Source organism: Triticum aestivum, chromosome 7A, assembly GCF_018294505.1.
Source record: "Triticum aestivum cultivar Chinese Spring chromosome 7A, IWGSC CS RefSeq v2.1, whole genome shotgun sequence".
Taxonomy (NCBI): Eukaryota; Viridiplantae; Streptophyta; class Magnoliopsida; order Poales; family Poaceae; genus Triticum; species Triticum aestivum.
Genome location: NC_057812.1, coordinates 702,117,535 through 702,139,555, shown reverse-complemented (window position 1 = coordinate 702,139,555; position 22,021 = coordinate 702,117,535). Strand labels below are relative to the sequence as shown.

Below are 22,021 nucleotides of genomic sequence, written 5' to 3'. Positions count from 1 at the left end.
CGAGGGGGATCTGGCGAGGGGGATAGCTATCGAGAGGGAGGGGGATCGAGATCGAGTGTCCTCATGAATATTCAATATTTTTTCATATGGAATATGAAAAAATATCATCAAATTTGAAAAAAAATTCATGAATTCAAAAAGTGCCCATGAAATTTAAAAATATTCATGATATCAAAAAGGCGCACTATACAACGGTGCGTCATTAGTAGTTTTGCAAAAAATTAAAAAAAAATAGAGTAGTGGTGCACTCTACGACTGGTGCGCCATTAGTAGTTCTAACTACTAATGGCGCACTCTGCCTGGATGCGCCATTAGTATATTTGAAAAAATGAAAAAAACATTTTGTTACTAGTGGCGCACCGTGTGCCTGGCCACACTAATGGCGCACCAACAGATGGTGCGCCATTAGTATATAGTAATGGCGCATCACATGTCTGGTACGCCATTAGTGTCATTTCCATCTATAGCCCTTTTCCTAGTAGTGCAAAATTTATGATTGAGGACTAAATGAAAATTTGCATAACACTGATCATCCCGTCCTATAGAAAAAACACATGCGACACGTCCAATGTTTCTCAAACAAAAAAAGGAAAGCCGCACGTCTAAAAAAGAAAAAAGCAAGATAAGCCTCAAGTAATTGTCGAAAAAAAAAAGAATCCTCACGTCAATTGAAAAAAGGAAAGCCCCACGTCCATTCATAAAACACGGAAAGCCTTCTCCCGTTCATAAGGAATTTCCATATCCAGCTGATTGCCCGTGAAATAATAATAAGCAACCATGGCTCCGTCAATCAACTATTCACTCGAGAAAAATCTGCATGGAGTCCGATGTCTCCTCCTGTGCTTCGATCCTGCTCTCCTCCCTATGGTAGTAGGGATAGAAAGTATTGTAAATGTTCAAGCACATTGATCATAAAACAAATTCTTCGAAGATTCTTTTTTGGTACAAAGAAGATCTTGAAATCTAAATTAGCTATCACACAGTTCCCAGCCAATCATACAACACTTTCTTTAAGAAGTTATTGGTTAATACAAGAACATAAAATACAAATGACAAATGGTCCTTAAAATGATTAAAAAATGCAGAAATCTTTTTTGCTACAGTATCATGCTCTACTACTAGGAATTGTACTACTACTCCAAATGATCGTTTTTAGACCGTATATAAGATTTATTGAATTCAAAGATCGTATCTTTGACCATATTTATATGAAAGATATCAACATCTACAATACTAAAGGTATACAACCTGAAAATTAAATTCATTGCGCATCTAATGATATTGATTTTGCATTATGAATCTTGATTTTTTTTCAATAAAGTTGGTCAAACTTGATGAAGTTTTACTTCTAACAAATCATATATGCAGAGTAAAAGGGACCAGAGGAGAATTTAATATTAGAAGTGCTAGCCTGTGCAGATGCACGGGTTGATGACTAGTTGCTACTAATTGAGCTTATTGAGGCTACAAGACGCCAAAGTGATCTTTTCAAAAACCGGACATGACTATGAGCCAACATGGGTGGATTATCAGTTATTGATTTTTACAAAGGCTATAAGCCGTTGGGTTACAGAAATCCCGGATTACAATGGATATGTATTAAGTCGCCATCGGCCAAGAGCAACCGGGTATTTAACTCCGGATTTACTTGTCAACAGATAAGGTATTGAAATCTTGAATAGCCAACATGGCTGGATTTTCATTATGTTATTAAATGATTGAGGTTTTCATAATGGGTTATATTATTCAAATCTTGAATAGTCAACATGGCTAGATTTTTATTATGGTTATTAATAACCAGTATTATGATTGAGGTTTTTAAAAGTCGCTTTAGCGTAATAGTTATTTATCAATAGATATGATTTATTCTACAATGGAAGGAATAGTCCCGAGTCGCTGCAGGCACACGACCCGGCACTTAGGGGCTACATTATTCAAATCATGATTATATCAAATATGGAAGTCACATGTCGCTGCAAGCATGCACCATGACACTTGGGGGCTAATGCAAGGTCATTTTAACTTGCCTTAATTATTGAAGACCCGACCTGTCACATTGTGATGAGCCTGCCTTTGGGGGCTACTAATTGCTCCTGTCAAAGATAACCCAAAACTTGGGAGCTACATCATTTGGTGTTATTTATTACTGCTCAAATCTAAATGATCATATCTACAAAGTCTCTGCTCATTATTGCATAATGACCCGGCCCTTGGAGGCTACACTGGTTGATTTTTTTTATGAGCACAAGGCAATTACAAATCCCAGGTTGCTACAAGCATGACAACCCGACACTTGGGGGCTCCATATGTCGAATATTCAGTTTATGACTAGTGACTGAGATGAACAACCTGGATTTCTTTAAGGTTGCGACATTTATATTGAAGCAAGTCTTAAGCTGTTGCTACGCTCCCTTCTTAAGACTTGGGGGCTACAAGTGATATGTATATAAGGGAGGTACATTTTCGAGCTTGATGTTAGCAACAATAATGATCGGTGCCATCAATATTTACAAACCGGCAAATTTGGCAATGATAAACCGGCAAGTTCTACATCTTCAAGCCGGCTGAAAATCAGATGAGTATTTCAAGACTAATATTTTTGTTAAGCATTGGGAGCTGAATCAAATGAATTATTATTCACATTTTTTTTCTGTGAGAAACCAATGTCAGCAAATTGTTATGAGGCTGGCCTATTGACCCGGACTTTCCAAAAGAAGGAAATGACAAGGACTTAAGAATGAGCAGGTGCCGGCTTACAAGAATTTTTAACCCGGAGCACAACCTGTCAAATTTGTTCTTATATTTATTTTGCAGGATCAGTTTAACATGGATAAATCCAAATTAAACTGGGGGCTAATATCGGGGATATACCCTGGGTGTAACCCGGCCGGATGTATGACCCGGCTGGAGCTTGGCAATTCACTGGTGACCCGCCCGGAGCTTGGCGACTCACGGGTAACCCACCCGAGCTTGGCGACTTATTAGTAACCCGGCGGGCGGGTCTGACGGATAATAAGGCTCAAGGCTCAGAAGGTCGGCTCGTGTTATGGTGGGTCGGCTTAAGATGAAAGGCATGAGGAATATTTTCCTATAAAGGAAGCAAGACTAGGACTTCACTTGTAAAAGAGTAATCCTAATCCTACTGGGATTAGTCATGTAACCCGCCCCTTCAACTTATATAAGGAGGGGCGGGGCATCCTAAGAGGGACAAGTTGGACAAGTCTAGACAGACAAATCAATAGCTCTTGAGATAGAGGTAGCAAAATAGCACCCTTGTAATTGTGAGCATCACCATGATCAATATCAATGAAGCAGGATGTAGGCTTTTACCTCCACCGTGAGGGCCAAACCTGGGTAAAACCTCGTGTCTCTCGTCCTACTCAACCCCTCTCAAGCTACCACATAGATGTGTTGGTCTCACGACTAAGTCCTGACACTAAGGACATCTGCTGTGACAAATCCACGACACTACCATACAGTGGTGATGCCAGGATCATAAACCTGTGGTGTCAAACTTCTCTAATGATGGTTTTTGTAGGCTGATTATAGACATGAAAAAACCTACTTTATTGCGAACATGTTTATTTATTGTAGCAAGCCCTTTGTGATCGTTGATATGTATATGCACACCAACATCGGTGAGAGAAGAAAACTGGATCTACAATTCTGATTCTTAATAGAAAAAACATCTCTTGCATCCAAATTCTACTATTGCTGGTGAGAGAAGAAAATTGAAAGAGGCCTGGAAGCTAGAGAAGGAAGACAACGTACTGAAATAATGGAACTTACAGATATATGGGAACATCGTGGTGTTTGATTAGTATACTGGCAGCAATATTGAACTATAGATCAATTCAGTCTGGATCAATCGGTGCCCACGGATGCTAGATGGTGCGTCGCTCGCGGCTCTCCGTACAGTGCATCGGCGTCGTTCGCGGCTGTGGATGGCCGGAGGTTTCCGCGCCTCACGGCTCACACCCTGACCAAAGATCACCGGCGGGACGACGGGAGGAGGTTGCGGCTCACGGCGGCTGTCCATGTTCTGGCGAGACATTGAGACGTCCACGATCAAGAAGGTTTCTTTTTGTTTGCAACACACGATCCAGAAGTTCCTTTTTTGGGATACACGAGCTAGAGGTTGGAAGGTTAGAGAAATCTAAGGAGAAAAGTACGTAAGTTTAGATTATTTCCCGATTCACTAAAGGGGACCGCCAAGAAGGTAATTTTTGCTATGGCCCAGCTAACTGTTTTCCAAAACAAATGCTAAATAGACGGGATTAACGTGGTGAGGATCATGGACTCACGAAAATCATGTGTGGTTGCTTGACTACACAAGTCTAACGTGGCTTCGCCACTGCTAGCATAGGAGTGTCAGCTAGGACTATTTCATTCATGCACTAGTACGAGTCGGTGATATACAAATAGTTTTAACCCTTTCCACGACGGCATTTGGAACCGTCGCCAAGTGAGTGTGGGTGATAGGGGGGGTCCATCCCACACGACCCAGAAATCGTCGGGGATAGGACCTCCTAGGACACAGGTTGGGGCCGTGTGCGATCGGCCGAGGCATCAAAACCCAATCATTTTCGTAGGTATGTACATCCCACATGCTGAATCCTAGAAAAACATTTTCGTAGGTATGTACATCCCACATGGTGAACCCCAGAAAAACATTTTCGTAGGTATATACATCCCACACGGTGAATCCCAGAAAAATATTTCCGTAGGTATGTGAAAGTGCTAGTTATCGACTAGAGGGGGTGAATAGGCGATTTTTATGAAAGTCTTCAAAACACGGGAGCTTTAAAGATAAACGATAGAAATGAACCTATTGATATGAAGTGGAAGGTAGAGTACACTAAACAAGCCATAGTCAAGTAAGCAATGAAGTGAAAGCAAGAAGACTATCGGTAGCTAGGTAGTATGGATCAGCATGAAAGATAGTATGAAGCCAAACAACAACAGTCTTCACACAGTGAAGTCAATCAGATCATGCAAGCAGGCAATGACTTCACGAAGATAACTGTAAAGTAAAGTGATGAGAAGGATAGAACCAGTTGCTTGGAGAGGACACAAATTTGGTAGACCAGTTCCAGTTGCTATGACAACTGTACGTCTGGTTAGGGAGGCTGAGATTCCACTCAGAAGACCGCGTCTTCACCTTATTCCCCTTTAGCTAAGGACACACAGTCCTCGCCCAATCACTCTGGTAAGTCTTCAAGGTATACTTCCAAACCTTCACAGACTTAGTTTATCCGCGATCCACAATGACTCTTGGATTCTTAGAACGTGACGCCTAACCGGCTGGAGGATTCACAGTCCTCAAGTGTAACAAGTCTTTAGATCACACGGACAGAAAGACTTCAGTGATGCCTAACACTCTTTGCTCTCATTGTCTTTGCTCGAAGACATAGGATTTGGTAGAGCATCACATCAATCACTCTGACTTTGTTCACTTGGATCCCACTTAACAGTACGGTGGTTTCTATGACTCAACATGGAAGAAAAGGAAACTACAAAACAACAATGTCTTCATACTCTATAGTCTTCATACGATGTCTTCTCATGTCATAGTCTTCAATGTGAATCTCTTCACGGACCACCATTGTCTTCAATGTCTTCACACATTTTTAGTGGTCATCTCTGGTAGGTAAACCGAATCAATATGGGACTACTACCTGTGTTATCCTACAATTCTCACAAACACATTAGTCTCTCAATCAAGTTTGTCGTCAATACTCCAAAACCAACTAGGGGTGGCACTAGATGCACTTACAGTATGTACATCCCACACGGTGAATCCAGAAAAACATTTCCGTAGGTATGTATATCATAGTCAATCCAATGAATACATTTCCGTTCTTATGTACATCCCACACGGTCAATCCAGGGAAAACATTTCTGTTCGTATGTACATCCCACACAGTTTTATGTGTAGGCTTGTGTATGAAAGGTGTAGCTATCACACACGGTCTGCCTTGGTTAACTGTTTGCTTTTATCAACTACATCACACATGATTTGATGAAGAAAACTGTGTGGCATTGGGCTATCCATCGCAAGTGCTTTTACTGCTAGGACCGTTTGCAAAAGTCCAAGACACATTTAGCAGGTTTATTAGTTTACAATTAATAATTCTAGTATTATGCAAATTCACATTTCATATCGAACAGTTGTTTGCCAATTTCATATCAGGCACATAAATATATTATAACATCATAGTAAGATGGCTACATGCAAACAGCACAGTACAACATATAGCTACTTCAACTTCATAAGAACAATATATAGGAAAGGAATGATTAAATCTGGCCTCAACTTGGAAATCCAAGAGTGCCACTGGAAAGGTGAGTTGATTTCGGTTGAAATCGATATAAAGATCATCGGAATCGGATGCACGGTTTGGAAATGGCAAGCAAAACAAATATGACACCGGTCTGCGATAAACAGCAAGTGACCAACTAAATGCATCAAGATAAACATGCAACAGCACTCAAACATAACAACAAAATACATGGCAGGGATCCATTCATGATTCTTGACAAAAGATGAACACTGAGCTACGGCTAATTCATCCATTAACAGATTGAAACAAGCATGGCAAAAGTGCAAAAGATTACTGGTTTCAGACTTGGTGAAATAACAATAAATCAGGAATTTATCATCAGGAAGCAATCTTTAGAGCATGAAAACTACATGCTACAGGAACATATCATGGTAAAGCAAGGAATGGCATGAACCTACTCAAAGCACATAACAAAAGTCCCTTAGTGACCTTGAGCCAAAAGGGATCAGAAAATACAATTGCAAGCATGTGAACATAGCAAAAACATAAACAGATTCAAACTTAGTGAAAAACTGGAGCATGCAAAACAGTTAACGAGTAGTCATGTTTACGAGCTCGATGCACTCACTACGAGGTATTGCTTTACAAACTAAGCATGCACCCATCAAGAAGACATGGCATATAAGCTAGACATGGCAAGAACAACAACATAGTATGCACGGATCAACAACAACAACCTCGGCAAAATCGTTAAACAAGATAACAATCTGCAGAAACATTTTATAGCAAAAGTAGAGCTCGATTGACTCAAGCTTGGTTGCTCCATAAATGCAAACAAAGACATGGATGGATAGAGCACCACAATATTAACAAAACATCCTTACTGATCATCCTTAAAAGAGGCACGGATCACTAGGAAACAACATGAACATATGGCATAAAAACAAAAACAGAACAAGGATTAGCTCAGTGGCTATGCGGCCCTTGAATAGCACTTGATATTGAGGCTTGGCAGCCTATGAAGGCCTTGTTTTTCTGATTTGTATTTGCTTTGAACATTTTTTAGGTTCATCTTTTGTGCCGTATTGATATATGGTTTAAAATTGGTTAGGGCCATGTCGCCTTGATCCTTATGATTCATGTTTGAATCTATCCGGGGTTTTGATAAACCGATCTTGCTCTGGGTGATAAGTCACCAGTATGCTCTTATTATGCACTTGGAGTTCTACGCTCTAAGTTTTTGGAATGTTACCCTTGCTACATATTGTGTTGTAAGCCGGCAGTATGAACTGATTTCACAGGCCATGTAGCCTTGATTATATGACTCATAATTGAGCATCTTTGGGTTTGATGACCTGCCCTGATAGCGGACGTTAAGTCGTCAGGATATCTTTGCCTTGAGCAATCAAAATCATGATATTGCATGCCTACGAGTCAATACCCGCGACGGATTATAATTATTGAGGTATCACCATGATGTCAAATCTCCATGTATGTTTTCCAATAATGGTATGAATATTTGGGTTTTTGATAACCCGACCTGGCTTTGGATGTTAAGTCGCCAGTGTACTTAGATTGTGCAATTGGTGTTATGCGCTATGAATCTTTGGGCTGTCAACCTCATTGGATATGGTGATGTAAGCCGACAGTGTGAACTAAATTCACAGGTATATTTTGTACTTGTTATATGAAGATGTGAGGTTTGATAACCCACCCTGGCTTTGGACGTTAAGTCGCCAGTATATTTTGGATTGCACCATTGGAATCATGCGCTTATAAATCATTGGATTGTTACCCTCACTAGATGTGGCGATGTAAGCCGACAATTTGAGCCAATTTTCCTTGTATGTTTTCAAATTGTTGGATGAATATGTGAGGTTTTATAACCTTCCCTAGCTTTTTACTTTAAGTCGCCGGTATGTTTAGGCTTGAATGGTCTTAATTCTAGTCTTTTCCATAATTGCATAAGACTATATTATGTTTGGGTTGTTACCCATCCTGGCTTTTGACGTTAAGTCACCAGGGTATATGTTGTTTAAACTTTGTGTAGGACATGCAGAGCTTTACACATAAAGATACTACTATTGCTCATATGAATCATTGCGTTTAAGCCCATCATCTGGCCATCTGAAAATACTGTCGGGTTATTCTGCTCCGGGTTATATCTTATCTTATCTTATATTTACTAATTGGAGGCACCTTTCTTGATCTCTCATTAATCCACATCATCAAGATTAATTAAACCGTTAGATTATAAAATTTACGACCAGGATGAAAAGACAACTTGCGTAACGCAGATGATCCAATTAAAACCATTACCGTGCGCATCAAGGGCGTAGCCTTGCGCTAGCCACGTCGGCAGAACGAGCCGAGCGAGGTACTGTGCGGGCTGTTCGTTTTCACCGGGCCACGTGTGTGTTATGCCCCAGCCCAATCGCAGCCCTAGCCCCGTTTCCAATCCCACCCCCCGCGAGTCCTCCCCTTCTCCCTCTCCCTCCTCTCTCTCTCAGTCGTCCGCGGCGGCGGCCGCCGCCGACCTACCTCCACGGCTGCTGCTCCTCACGCTCTATATGCTCCTCCACCGCATGGATTCGTCAATCCCATCCTTCTGTGGTTTCCTGCATCAGTTTTACCCATCTAGGGTTTCGGTGTGGTCGACCTACTCGTCACCATCGATGCTCTAGTGCGTTGGTCCGTTCGTCTCCGTCTCCTGCCGTGCTCTCTTGTGGTGTTGTGCCTCCTAGATGGCGCTCCTGTGCCTCGGATGCACGCCCCTCTCTCCCGAGCTCGATGAGAAGCAGTGGTGCCCCCTTTCTCCTGAGCTCCAAATCCATCCCAACAGCGCTAAGGTAACCAGCGGCAGAGGCTCCCACCTAGCACCTCTCTCCTCCTGCCCCCTCCTCCTCCTATGTGTTTTCGATTTTTTCTGCGTGTGCTTGCACGTTCATGGATGTAGAGGTAGCAGATTATGTTTTCTGTGTAATATTTCATAAGCTTAAACTTCAAGGAGTAGATGTAATGCTATTGTCTTTTGCCTCCCTCCATGTTATCAGTATGGGTGCCATCTTCTTATCCCAGATTCTTCCAATCTTATCATCTTTATTTCACTTTCTCTCACATTTTTCCTTATTTTTGGCTTGTTTGATAAGTTCAGTTTGTCTTGCTGCAGGGATCCTAATTTAGGTTCTACTCCAATCAACAAATAGAGTGCAACCCTTGAGTTCATCCCGATACAGTGGCAGTCACATAAGATGGAGCATGGAAATGGATGAGCAGGTACCACGTTGCTGCCTCCCTCCCATCCATCCAACCTTCGTCATGTGTTGGATCCAACAATAGATATATGTATACTATATTAAAAGCCTTATCACTTATATTCTCATATGGGGAATCTAGGTTTCATTCAGGCCATGCACGTTATTCAGTTTCACACTATCTTGCATAAATTCAGGTCTGGTTTTGTGCGTGATTATTTACAATTCACGCTTTAAGGATTGTTCGGTTCATGCAACGTGTTGTTCCAGTAGTTCATGATGATAAGGTCTGACTCCATGATATACTAGCATTTTATTTTTAGTTTCAGTGGTAGCAGGTCAATGAACCATTGGTGTACAACATTTAAGCAAGCAATTTTTATGCATTTTTATTTTTAGCACATAGTATTGAGTATGTTCTAACCGTGCAACTTGAGAGATTCCTTGCCAACGTGACTTATACAATTCTCTGAACTCTTATGAAATATGCAGCCGGACTCGTTACAGTGTGTCGCCTTTGAATGAGAGCTGCAATATTTCTTTTGTAGCTGCATGGGTACCAATTTTTTGTTATCCCTGGTCCTTCCAAAATAAAGTTTAGAGAGATCAAAATGTTACATGCTCAAGGGCGCCGAGGAGTGTACTACTCAATTCAGTTCTATAAGAATCATACTGAAAAATCTCCTCGCATTATCAGGTATTACTCAGTTTTTACATTTGCATCAAGTAGCTAAACTGAACACTGAATAAACACACCATAGTTAATAAACCAATTTTAACTTGAAAGAGCATTTTGTAACTGAGAATATTGGCACTTGGATGATGGTCTCAAAAGTAAAAGAATTTTTTAATCTGCTTAGACAGTGGCAATTCTTATACTGATATTTGTTATAGCAGACTCATACTAATTTCACATGGTTTTAACTTTTAGGATCCCATAATTATGGGAGCGAAGAAATTAGCGCTTTACAGATTTCAGTGATCAAATCATTTAGTTAGTATGTGTCTCTGTTATTTTCTTTTCAGTTTGACAAGGAACATGCCTATGGTATCAGACATGATTTTGGAAAAGAATGGAAACAAATGGGAGTCTCTTTTTACAGGGTGATAGCTCTTTCAAATGGATGAAAGCTCATCTATGTGACACGTGGTTTTGGTGAACTGATTGCCCTTATCGACATTTTAGGTATATAATATTATTCTTAGTACCTTGTAGATAACACTTATAGAGTAAATAAATACCTATTTTCTGTCGCTACTCTGAACATTATGTTAGCATTAGTTGCCTCGAAGTGTATGTCTATGGAGATTATCCATGTCCGCGTAAATTCTTGAGATGACCTAAATTGCAAATTGTTGAATTCAACCAAATCCAAGAAATTTACTGGGTCACCCTTCCAGTTACTTATTTGTTATTTAATCATGTCTTCATGTTATGGAATCAATTATAGCAGAATATGACTCCTCTTGGTTATTTGCCTGTGGAGCAAAAAGGTATATGTTGTATTCTAGAACACCTACCAGTCTATATTTGAAACAGAAAAACCGACCACTTAGTTATTTGTTATTATGTTCTCTTGTGTTGGATGCTCTAAAATAAAACAATTTTATGGTTTCCTTTCCATGTTTATATACATAGTATTTTTCGGAAATTCTTTTTGCTTATCGAATATGCAAGTTTACACATTGTTATTATGCTACTGTGCAAATTCTCCAGCAGTCTGATATTGTAAGTTGTATATTATGCTTTGCATCTTTTTCCAGAATGATGTTGCCTTTTTGCATGGGTATTGTGTTGTACTATAAATGTTGTATTGGCAAATGTTTGTCTGAATGCCCTTTTTTATTGCAACGCCGGGTTACCACCACACGAGAGGGTCAGCCCGCCATCCAATTCAGATGACCTTGTCTGACCTACGGGAGCAACCAGCACGGGCCAGCTATGGATTTGCTCGAGGAGGTGTTCTACGAGGAGGTTGATGCTGCATTTTCCGAGACGTGATGTCGCCTTCTTGTGTTAATTGGGCCTGAAGATTTTGAGTTTGAAATATGTGCAGGTATTCGACCCCATAAAGTACATTATGGAAAATATTTCGGAAGAAGCGTGTGATGCCACCTATTTCTACTAGAAGAACGCCCGTGCGTTGCAACGGGGTCACATTAATTTCAAGAGTTCAATATTACGACATTGACGATCTTTTTTACCATCAAATCCTCACACACACAGACACACACTCTTCCTCCCTCTTCCTCACTCTCTATCCCCCTCTCCCTCTCTCTCTAACACACACGCATATCTATCTTATTGGGTACGGGACCATAATCCATCTATTTCACACATACACGCTAGTGCATAACAATATGGATTATGTGTATTATATTTGCCACCAGAACTGGGGGAATTAATTTCATGTAAATCGACCAGCCACAGCTCCAAGAATACGCGGACGAGGTGGCTCGGGTCGGCGTCGGCGCCGTCCAGCACGGGCCACAGGCTCGCTTCCAAGTGCACGTGCAATGCACGTCTTCACAAATATTATAACCAGATGTGAGAAATCACATGCATAGAAAAGACATTCTGATAGCAATCCAAATACCATACTCAATTGAATACCTAACCTGGACAATACTCTTATTTCTATGCGCCAGAAAAAATGGAATAGCAAAGCTAAGTATGCCTACATACGCTCAGATTATATATAAGAATCTTGGGTGAACAATTGCAACAAAGCACTAAGCAGCGATAAATTTAAATAAAAAATCCATTAACTATGCAGGCAGCAGGTTTGTTACAACATAGAGAGATAGGAAAATGTCACCTCCAGTAATGTAGCGCAAAGGAGTGGAACGAAGCATGAATGAGCGGTTGTCTGTTCTTCTCCATGTACATGGATCAGCAGTAGAGGCCAAGTATATAAGTACTTGACTGAACTCCACTCTTCGTATACGGAGAGCCATGTCACCTTCTCGCCGCTGCAGCATAGGAGGACGGCTGGTTCACGTGACCCTCTAGCTGGGGGATCCATGGTGGCTGACCATCGAGCTCGAGGCAGAGAAGTTGAGGGCAGCAGTGGCGAGATCCATGCCGGCCAACCGGGCGAAGAGGAGGTCGTTGGGGAGGGACACATCGGCAAGATCCGGTCACCACGCGACCTGAAGAGCAACAGTGATCTCCATAAGTTGTAGGCCGACGGCGTGCTCCATCCCCTGCGATGGGGTGACCATGGCGGTGGCCACAGCTCCTCATGCTCGCCTCGATCTCAGCGACACACCCTGAGTGTAGGAGGCAGCAACGACCTCGACGAAATCATGGCCTCCATCCCGGAACACATGAAGGACCTCGGCCCCGTCGCTTCTCCTCCCGCCGTAGCTGCACGCGAATGCGGACCGTGGGTAGGAGGGCAGGCGGCGTCGCCTCGGCTGACGACAGGGAACAGCGTTGATTTCGGGTAGATGGCATCGCGAGGACGGCCGCGGCCGCGGGGAAGCACCCCGATCATGCTGCCAGGCCAATCCTTCTCCTCCGATCCCCTATCCCCGAAGATTGCGCCGCCTCCCCGGTCGTGTTGTTTCCATATATTATGCCATTTTTTCCTGTACCTAAACAAACGCGGGCGAGCAGATGACAGAGTTTTGGTCCGCCCTCTAAAATTGCTAAACGCACTTTTGGTGAGGATTATTGTTAATAAATGAATTCAATCATGTCACTCTAAATAAATGGATTCAATCATGTGACTCTAATTACTTCGGATTGTTATGTGCACACTAAGCGGGTGCAGTTAGGAAAGAAAATGTTTTCTAATTAAAGTGATTGAGTGATTTAAGGTAAGGTTAATTAATTTAGATTTGATTTTTAGTGATTGTTAGTAAAGTATGATGCGTCTTTAAAATCTTTTATTTGTTTCCTTAAAATATATTATTTGTTTCCTAAAGAAATTTGCAATAATGGAAGGTATCGGTTGATTTGGATAAGTTAGTAAATTTAGATCCGTGATTGCGTGCATTTTTGGAAAGTGCTGATTTGCAAGTAAAGAGCTGAGGGGTAAATAAACCGGTGAATAAGAAACCAGCATCGAAAAAAATCTACGACGGTTAACCTACGAAAAAACCCGGACGAAAGTGGTGGGACAAAAAAAAACCTGGAAGCGAGACTACCAACTGCAGTTAGGAAAGAAAATGTTTTCTAATTAAAGTGATTGAGTGATTTAAGGTAAGGTTAATTAATTTAGATTTGATTTTTAGTGATTGTTAGTAAAGTATGATGCGTCTTTAAAATCTTTTATTTGTTTCCTTAAAATCTATTATTTGTTTCCTAAAGAAATTTGCAATAATAGAAGGTATCGGTTGATTTGGATAAGTTAGTAAATTTAGATCCGTGATTACGTGCACGTTTGAAAAGTGCTGATTTGCAAGGAAAGAGCTGATGAGTAAATAAACCGGTGAATAAGAAAGCAGCATCGAAAAAAAATCTACGACGGTTAACCTACGAAAAAAAACCGGACGAAAGTGGTGGGACGAAAAAAAACCTGGAAGCGAGACTACCAACTGCTCCATTAGGAGTAGAGATAAGAAGGTCAGTGTGTCATTTATAATCACCTGAAGTCATTATCACCACAGTGCATGCTATGCAAATTGCATCCCAAATTAACCATGTTTAATGATCTACTATCCTGGATTCCTTGCCAAAAACATGTTCTGGGAGGAATATTTAGTTCTGATATCCTCTTGTCAAGATATTAACAACACATCCTTGCCTTTAGCACAGATATTTAACCGGTTAATATATCTGATTTGCTTACTTGATCAACCTACGTATGAACCTTTTGTATAGTATTTTAATTGGTCGACATACTTGTAGATCTGTTTCTTAGACAACGACCAGTCTTGGCTATAGAAACTTGCTCGCTGTAGTGATAGTATCTTGTAAAGGACGCAGATAACTCTTATTATTCCTATAAAAAATAAAATAAATAATAGAATCTGCTTATGCTGAGAACTATAAAATATATTGTGCTCATACTAGTAGAATATGCTAGAGATGTCGAAAATGGCCACAATCACACTTCTTGCTTTCTGCCATACTAACACACTTGGTTGTGTAATCAGAGCCCATATGTGGTTGCTATGATTGTGTGTCAGAGTCTAATTAGCTAGGGGGTTAGTTAATGGTTGTGTGTTGGGAGTCTAACTATCTCAGAGATTCTTTACCACCACCTCCCGAGCCAAGAGCGGACATAGCGACGAAGCAAGGCATCTCAAACATAAATATTGCCTTAACTTCTTGTTCAGAAGGTTGATCTTAACTTCTTGATATTCTCTATTTGATACTAATAACTGAGAATCCCTCCCCAAATTAACCTGGCCATTTTGCTACGTAGCCAACTCTTACTTGAATCGATACATCTCAGCTCATGTTCTCAAATCAGTCAAGAGGTTATTGTGTGCTAAGTCTTATCTACAGATTAATTATTTTCTTCAAGCCAACAGTCTTCTCTATGTATATCTAACCACATAGGGAGTTCTTACATGTTTATAGTTGTATTAATCTTCATACATTTGACAGGTGCACAAGGTACCATGCAAGCAACTAGGCCGGCTGCGATCATGCTGCAGGGGCTGAATATATTTGTATCTCTGTAAGGCATTTTAAGGCTGCCTTAAGACACGAGGAAGTATGCCTTTACTTTTGGACACTGCCATGTGCCATCCATTGCTTTTGAACCACCATAATCGTTCATGTAACTCTTAAGAATACATTCTCTGAGTGTGTTGTTTTTGCACAACTCTATCTTAAAATTGCAGCTAGGAACTTGCACGACCCAGTACTCAACATGCATGTACTTTGAGTGTGATGAAAATAACACCCTGTGTTACAAATAAGAAAGTGGAAGGGGCGTGTCCATACCTGGCAGCGCCCCAGTTTCCTCTCAGGAGGCCTGCAATGGCGGGCCCTTCTTTGCTTCTTCCTCCTTCGCCAGGTATTTGTATTATACCCATGATCTTCAAGTTTAATATATGATGTAGGTCAGAGGCCTCTCTTAAAATCACCGTAATCATGAAATTATTATCACCTATATAATACCTGAAACTAGCACTCTTAATAATGATAAATTGTTCATTCTACCTAAAAATCTTCTAAGTATGCGAGGCTAGCTTTTCAAACTTAAATGTTTGGCTCTTTTTGTGTGCGTCTATATTTGTTCCATAAAGTATCATTTGAACCATTGTGCTTAAATAAACATTGAAAAGCTTAATTTTTGTCTTTCTGATGCCTTTTCGTAAAGAACTGATGATCGATAGTGACAACATTACACATGATTAAGCTGTAGCACTAAGTTGTCCCTATGATTCGTATATCTGAGTGAAGTATAACGATCTATCTGATCAATCCATTTAACTGTTTTCAGGGTGGTTTGGTGTGCGAAAAACTGTTGGACTTGATAGTTAATGAGCCTGTTGTTATCATGGAAGAAGGTTTTCCTAATGCCATACAACATGGATAATCAATTAAAGAGATGCGGACATCAGAGTTGAGGTGAAAATTTGAGGATTGAGTGATTGACTAATGATATAGTTTTTAAATTGTGCTTGCTGATAAGAAAACACTCCATGTTTTTGGCTGGTTTATTGTGTGAATGGATTGCCGCTCGTCATGTGTTCCTGCTTATGCTTCACCGATGACCAGATCTAAAATTGTCTTTTGGTTTGTCAGGACTTGTACGCATTGCACACTCGTCCGGTTTCCTTCACATTCCTTGTTGATTTTTCTTTGCTTAGAGTTTTACTTGTTGGCTTTGCTCTGGGTTAATCATAGTTGTTGTCATTGTTGGTATGTGGCCTTGTAATTCATTCAGAGCGACATAAATTCAACTGATCCTGGTGAGGAGTGTGTTGTGCATGATCGATCTGTTGCTCGACGGCGCAGCAGAGTGTCGACACGATCGCTCTGTTCCAGAGTGCGTGGCTATTTAGTTTTGTACTATCTGTAGCTTATTCTGCCATGCACCTTTGCATTGTTGGCTTTATGTTAGAAAAATGAACCTAACTATTGCATTTTAAATAAAAGTAAATCGCTGAAGAGTATCTATCTCGGCCTTTTTTAGCTCATAAGGTAACTTCTGATCATCCATGCAGACACATCCAAGGGTTCCTATTATGCCACCCTAATTTTTGATTTCCTTACTACTGATGTTGTCCTTCTAAGTAGGTGTAGCATTTCTAACATAAAAATATCATTTCCATTTACTAATATATTTAGTCATGTGAGAATGCTCCAATCTTATATATTGGGAGATCTGAGTTTATATTAAATTCCTGAATGCTGGTTAGTGCTTGTATCAGTCACTATCACGTGATGTGTTCACTACTTGTTTGGGAAATCAGGGAAAAGATATAATAAATCTTGACTTATCCTGTGATGTCATGCGTTCGCGCTCTTGTTCAATTTTCCCTTGATCCAAACACAAGAAATGATAATGTGTATGGTTCTTTACTTTCTTTATCATTCATAGGTAGTTTCAAATGATGGGGAGATGGTTAGGTGACGAGTGCCCTCTCCGATGTGGATGCTGAAGAAGTTCAGGTTAGAATGTAATCCGTCGGATCATCTATTTGATATGTCATGCGTCTAAAACTTACGTATTTTCTATACTCAATCTTGAATTATTGTTGCTGAAAAATTACCCGATGATCAGGTATCGATGTTTGTTAGCATGATTAATTGTGGATGCAATGTTCAAGATTGATATTATATGCGATTGTCGCATCATGCTAGGAACTGACGAGGGCAACCATCACCACCAATTAGTCATAGTTTCGCCACCACGCAAACATCCGTGAAGGAGACATCTCCCATCGCAAGGCGCCTCCTCACCCTCACCGTGCATCGGCTCTAGACGCACAATGGACGTATGAATATAATCTATTTTTGTGCGAACCTCTTGAGTATAATTTATGATGTGTTGAACCTTGACTCTGCTTTTGTACCTGCAATGTGTTGCTTTTGGAAGCTAGCATATATGCTGTCGTGCATGTAACCTCTAAAATTGCTACTCATCAGGTCTAACTGTATCTGTTTATGTCTATAATGCGACTGATGTATATCTGTTAATTTTTGCTGCTTTGCTCTGTTTCAAATACCAGTTTCTTGACACAAACATAACATAGGCTCATTAGTACAGATATGACGGTGGAAAGGGCGCGTCCTACCTGGCACCGCCCAGCTCCAACTCAAGCGGCGCGCCAGGGCGCGCCCCAACCACTAGTCCTATGAAAACCGGACCTGACACGTCCAACTTATAGTCAAACGAAACAAACAAACTCCACCCGCAGAAAAAAAAACCTTCACGTAAAAAAACTCCACCCATGCGCAGAAATTAGGAAGGAAAGCTGCCATTTAAACAAGAAAAAAACTCCACTAAAAAAAGACTCACGTAAAAAAGAAACAAACAAGGAAATCCTCACGTAAAAATTCCTCATGTAAAAAAAAAACTCCACCCGTGCCCACAAATTACGAAGGAAATCTGCCATTTCAAACGCAAACGATAAAGTACCAAAACAAATCTATCTATAGAAAAGAAACAAATCGACGATCCGGCTGATTGCCACTGAAAAAAAAATAACAGACAAACAAGAAAATCCTCACGTAAGGAAAACAAGGAAAGCATCCATCTGTTCCCACAAATAAAGAAGGAAAGCGTCCATTAAAAATTCTGTTGATAATAAAATACCAAAACAAATCCAACTATAAAAAGGAAAAGAATCCACAGTCCGGTTGATTGCCCGCAAAATAAAAATATGCCTCAATTAATCCAGATAAACAAAATCAATTAACCGTTAGATTCCAACACTACTAGGAAAAGGCCTACTAATGGCGCATCAGTTTTGCCTACTAATGGCGCATCACTGATGCGCCATTAGTATCACGCCACTAGTATTTATTACTAATGGCGCACCACCCAGTGCGCCATTAGTATATAACTCCATGCGTCATTAGTATGCCTCCCAGGGCCATATTTAACCATGTGCTTTGGCACACTAATGGCGCACTCTGTAGTGATGCGCCATTAGTATGAATATTAGGTTTTATTTTTTTTTACTTTTCTGATTTTTGCACAGGTTACAAAATATATTATTTGACTGAATATAGACAGTAGCACACAGCAACAGCAGATTCATCGAATACAATAGAAGATTAGTCTCCGAATACAATTCAACATATTAGTCTGCGAATTCAAAAGACCGAACAAAGATAAAACATTACAAGTCTCGAGACCGCGAGTATCGAGTTTGTCGGAAGTAATACTAATCCTAAGAAGTCCTACTAATCATCATCATACAACTTCTACTCGTTATTCATAACAAGTCATACGATCATCATCTTGATAGTCATCAAACCAACCCTACTTAATTGTTCTTAGCACATGATCATCAGTATTAGGCAGGACCTAAATACCCTATTTAAGCTAAAATAGCATAAAACAATATAGACCCTGACTCTCCATTATGGAGAATGGAGGACATCCTGTCTCCAATTCTTGCGCTTCGCTTCCTTTTGCTTCCAAGAAGCTCCTTACGACTGTCCATACATTTTTTTCATCCTTTGATTTTTATGTCTCCACTTCTTTTAGAAATCTCGTATGGACAGTTGAGATTCGTAGGACGACCTGGCTGTATGTTCAAAACATTAACACTACCTTTCTGATACATCATATGAGGCACACAATTCTCTGGGATTATCTGTTGAAAAACATAGTAATAACTTCATAGTTAGCAATGATGTACTAGTTTTAAAGTATGCAAAAGATGCACGGATGTCGTAATAGTAAAAATCTTACCAGGGTATCTCCATGGTAGTTACCGTAGTTGAACACATGCACTAGTGGCACGTATTTACCAAAATGTTGAGGAGTTTGATTGTGGATAGTGTAATTCTCAATGTCAGTACAAAATCCGACCAGATGATTTTTCTCCTTGTAAGTTGTTAATTCGGAGCCATCGGTGTAGTGGGTATTGTCTACCATCTCCCGCACATTCTTTGAACAATAAAAATAAGTTGTCAATGGAAATAAGTTGTCAACTATTTTGAAATAAACAATATAAATTAGCTAATAACTATGTTTGAGAAACTCACATAGCGGTAGAACTGGAGGCGTATCAACAAGGACCCAAATGTCCATATTCTCTTGGTTGATGTCAGGATTACCAAGATCCATGGTGATAAGCATACCCTCATCAAAACCATACATTTTGCAAAATGCTTCCCAATTTTTGCAACCAAAATGGGTTACGCTCTCATATAGATTTACTTCAAAGTCCACATCGTGATGAGTCCCTAGGTGAATTTTCTTTGTTTCAGAAATTTCATGGTCTTCAAAATCCATCCTCTCCAAGACATAGCGTCTTGCATGGCATGGGATAAGCTATACTCGAATTGTAAAAGATGAAAATTACACATTGAAATAGTTGAAGTCATGCTTAATTATGAAAATAACACTTGTCGTCGTTGTGTACCGTTTCAACTTCGAAGGTCTCCTCGAGCTTAATGCTGAAGCGCCGATCATTGTCCAGGTGAGGCATGTCGCACAAACCTCGATTGTCGTGGCACCAGTCGCACTCCGCCGGGAGACTTTCGTCGTCCGATGATGATGACGACATATCCTACGTTCATAATTCAAAACTACATCATTTAGGGTTTGTCGACACCAAGGCATCCTAAAAGCTAAGCTTTTATCATTTAGGGTTTGTCGACACTGAGGCACCCTAAAAGCCTAAGCTTTCATCATTTAGGTTCTTATCGACACCGAGGCACCCTAAAAGCCAAGGTTTTATCATTTAGGGTTTGTCGACGTCGAGGCACCCTAAAAGCCTAAGCTTTCATCATTTAGGTTTTGTCGACGTCGATGCATGCATTAGTCGCAAGTACCCCATATGTCCTATTTTTAGCAAAGTCATGCTAAAATTCACGGAAAATTTCGGCATGGCCTTTGCTAAAAATAGGACATATGGAGTACCCGAATTTGCCGGAACAGAAGTTAATCGACATTCCGGCAAACTCAAGGGCCTCTCGGGGTACCTGCAAATTCATCACGACACAATGGTCGGAGACAAAACCGAGCAAACTAGCAAGATGATCATCATCTTTAAAAGTCATTACTTGTCAAATAAAGAAGAAGGAACAATTTATTTGTGACATAGTTGGCCCATACAGAAGAAGCAACACCCTGCACTAGCCTAAAAACAAGTGAAGTTTCACCCATATAAGAACAACTTTATAAAAACAGAGAAGTTGCTATGTTTTTTCTACTGCTAGGAAAAACATCACTCATTGGAAATGAAAATCTCAGTACCAGCATTTTGAGCTTTGAAATGAAATACAGTAGTAGTATTAGTAGTATATGGAGTAGTATCTTGTCTAGTAGTAGTATTAGTTGTATATGGAGTAGCAAGTTTTGCCTCAGAGACCGCAAAAGCTATGTTTTTTCTCAATTCAGATAGCTAAGTGGAAAACCACGTCAAGTCCTGTTTTAATACTCTATTTCTCAATGCATGCAATTGGTTTCATCTAGACTACATCATAGAACCACCAATAAAGGACGCTGAAAAAATATATAGAGATGCCTACGGTTCCTATCCTTGAGTAGCATGATTAGAGATGAGTAGATCTCCTAAAGGTGTCATAAGCACTTGCTGTTACTCTTGGAAGCAATGCAAACATGTAAAAGTTATTACTGTTGACAATACTACTCAAATATCCAACTATCAGGACACAAGGCATGATAATCCATCTAATCTAATGAAATCTGAACCCAACTTGATCATGGTTCATGCCCTCAGACACATCAGCACCTCAAGAATGCCATGACAAAAATGAAAAGGACCAAGACAATCACCACACAAGTGAAGAGAGAACTCGGGGCCTCTTTGACAAAAATGAAAAGGACCAATACAATGAAAAGGACCAATGAGATGAAAAAACTAAGGTAAGGGGGGACATCAAAACGCAGAAGTGCATAACACAAGCTCACCGACATAGACACACATAACAGCTGCACAATAGCATAGACATTAAACATGTGCAGAGATCACAATCAACAGAGGCATAACAATAGAAATTACAGGTGTAGATTGCTCTGTTCAACAAACTTCCTATCAGTCCAACAATGTTTCTGAATCTAAACTTTTTCAGTTAACAGAACCTAAACCTGACAATGTTCAGTTAACAGAAAGGGGGGGAAGGGGAACCGGTGCAGCTCACCGAGAGGAAGACGATGGCGAGCTTGTGCGGGGATTGACGGTGAGGCCGCGGTGGCCGGAAGTGGAAGAAGGCGCAGACGCCCTAGACGGTGGAGGCGTCGGTGTCGTAGAGGTGCCGGAGACCTTGCCCTACGAGGCAGAGAAGGGGCGTCAGCCCCGGCGCAGGCGGGGGGCAAGGGCAGGAGGAGGAGGGGAAGGGGAGGAGGAGGGTCGGGGGGGCGTACGGTG

The 22,021-nt window shown here is 40.6% G+C and overlaps 1 long non-coding RNA gene across 1 annotated transcript; it reads left to right on the top strand.

The window, feature by feature from the left end:
- Nucleotides 1-15,099: 15,099 nt before the first annotated feature.
- On the top strand, nt 15,100-17,120 carry LOC123147541 (uncharacterized). Its single transcript, XR_006473252.1, has 4 exons — nt 15,100-15,210; nt 15,341-15,516; nt 15,946-16,073; nt 17,050-17,120. It is a non-coding gene; the product is annotated as an uncharacterized lncRNA (long non-coding RNA).
- Nucleotides 17,121-22,021: the final 4,901 nt, after the last annotated feature.